Here is a 2,987-nt window from a genome sequence, read left to right on the forward strand (position 1 = left end):
GGCTCATGACTCGACTTTCATCACCCTATTCTTCAGGCGGGCTCCTGACTTGTAATTTCTTTCAACTTGTTGCTTGGCTTTCAATTACTTTGCTTTGTTGCATGACTTTTCATTTCTTTACCCTATTCTCCAGGCGGGCTCCTGACTTGCTATTCCATCACTTTGCTGCTTGACTTTTATTTCTTCACTCTGTTCTCCAGGCGGGCTCCGGACTTGCTATTTCATCACCCTGTTCTTCAGGCGGGCTCCTGACTTGCTATTTCATCACCCTGTTCTTCAGGCGGGCTCCTGAAACCCAAAATTAAACTAGAACAAAATTCGTCCCAAACAAAAATTATAGTAAAGTAGTATTTCATTTTTGAAAGCGTTGTCCCATTTTTCAGGAGGGTCCTGAACAGAAAGTAAAGTCCCATTTTTCAAGAGGGTCCTGAATTGAAAGTAAATTTTCGTTTTTCAGGAGGGTTTTGAACATAAAGTAAATTCTCATTTTTCAGGAGAGTCCTGACCATAAAGTAAAATCCCATTTTTAGGAGGGTCCTGAACATAAAGTAAAAGCCCATTTTTCAGGAGGGTCCTGAATATAAAGTAAAATCCCATTTTCCAGGAGGGTCCTGAACATAAAGTAAAATCCCATTTTTTAGGAGGGTCCTAAACAGAAAGTAAAATGGGTAAATTCCATTTTTCAGGAGGGTCCTGAACATAAAGTAAAATCCCATTTTTCAGGAGGGACCAGAACATAAAGTAAAATCTCATTTTTCAGGAGGGACCAGAACATAAAGTAAAATCTCATTTTCCAGGAGGGTCCTGAACATAAGGTAAAATCCTATTTTTCAGGAGGGTCCGAACATAAAGTAAAATCCCATTTTTCAGGAGGGTCCTGAACATAAAGTAAAATTCCATTTTTCAGGAGGGTCCTGAACAGAAAGTAAAATCCCATTTTTCAGGAGGGTCCTGAACATAAAGTAAAATCTCATTTTCCAGGAGGGTCCTGAACATAATGTAAAATTCCATTTTTCAGGAGGGTCCTGAACAGAAAGTAAAATCCCATTTTTCAGGAGGCTCCTGAACATAAAGTAAAATCCCATTTTTCAGGAGGCTCCTGAACATAAAGTAAAATCCCATTTTTCAGGAGGGTCCTGCGCATAAAGTAAAATCCCACAGATGTGCATTTCCAATGGTAGCTGAATTAAGTGAAGCGAATTTGCTCCTATTTCAACAAAGAAAATTTGTCAGTTAAAAATTTAGTGGTGGTTTGCAGCTCTTGGCTTCTCAAGTATCTGCCCCAACACTCATTTCTTTCCTCTTTGTTCCAAATCGCTAACACTTGCCCTGTCTTGCCGCATCATCGACCCGGATCCAGATTGAGGGAAGTGAGTTCTGACTCGAACAATGGGCTTCCATTTTACCACGCCTCTGAGGTGCACCCTTTTCCCAAAATCTGAACATTTCCACGAATCCAACAGCCTGTCGATTGATAGACTTCCTTTGTTTCATATTGAATTACGATCATATTTCTTTCCTGTGCTGTTCCTTGGCTTTTCCTCGTATAATTGGAAAGACTGGTAGTAAATTTTGAAATCCTTTCTCGCTTGTTTTGACACAGACTTAACTTAAAATGTAAAGAAATGATGGTGACTTTTATTTTGATAAATGACATAAAAAAGACAAAAAGCATGAATATGTAAATGAAAGAAAAGGGCAATGTCCCATATTCAAAAGAAAACTTATCTGAATACGACAACCAACTCCAATGAGTATGACATGCATTTTGGATTGAGCTGCCCGATCTTCCTATCCAGACTCCCCATTTGTTGTTGAGTTCGTGCCTTTTGCCGCTGAGCCACTTCTTCAATTCCATTGGACTCATACATCACATTCTATTGACGACATCTTAAAAGACTTTCGACAACAAATCTCTTTCTTTTCACTTTTCGCTTTTCTCTTAAACTCTCCATCGCCTTACGGTGCCCGTGAGGGTTTTCACTAATAAGACTCTCTCATTTTCATTTCTCTCAACTCACCATCGCCTTATGATGCCCACGGGGGTTTTCCACCAATAAGACTCTCTTATTTTTGTATTTTTTTCTTGATTTCTTATGTTGAGGGAGATAAGTGGTACTTCACAATGTATCATCATATCCATTGCATGCTTAGCCTTAACATTATCGAAAATTGATCTGAAGGACTTTCTTTGGTTGTAACTTGGCTTTTGGTTAAGGTTAGAAAAGATGGTAAGGGGCTCAAATGATACTTGAAGTGGGGTGGGACTTACAACTTTTGGAATCAACTCAAACAACATATTAACTCATGCCCTAGCTTTGTTGACTGGGTGAATCTTAGGTCTTTATTTGGTTGGATCGAGCCCGAAATAGGGCAGCCTACGTATCTCACTCCCGAGAGAGGAGAATCAGGTTGTACGTAGTTCCATCAGCTTGTTCTTTGTTTTGATTTGATTTTGATTGATTTTTTTTCAAACTCTTTCTTTTATTCTTATTTCCTCGACATTTATCTTTGACTCCATTTTGATTCCAAAAGAGGGATATGAAAGAAAATTAAAACGAAGCTCAAATGGGTAAACAAAGGATGACACGATGTTTGGATAGAAGAATAAAATGCCTTCATCATATCAATCTTAAAAAATGCAAGTACTAAACATGCAATAAAATCAACAAAGGATCAAATATCATACGTAATATCTTTTGACCGCATCAGCATTGATAGCCATTTCTGCCATTTTACCTTCAGTATCTGTCAAATATAAGGCTCCATGGGGCAACACTTTCTTCACAACAAAGGGACCTTGCCAGTTAGGGGGGAACTTGCCTTTCGCTTCAACCTGGTGAGGAAGGATACGTCTCAATACCAACTGACCAACTTCAAAATTCCTGGGACAGACCTTTTTGTTATACGCTCGAGCCATCCTCCTCTGATACAACTGGTCATGACACACAGACGTTAGCCTTTTCTCCTTAATCAAACTCAAATGT

The sequence above is a fragment of the Capsicum annuum genome, chromosome 6 (genome assembly GCF_002878395.1).
Source record: "Capsicum annuum cultivar UCD-10X-F1 chromosome 6, UCD10Xv1.1, whole genome shotgun sequence".
NCBI lineage: Eukaryota > Viridiplantae > Streptophyta > Magnoliopsida > Solanales > Solanaceae > Capsicum > Capsicum annuum.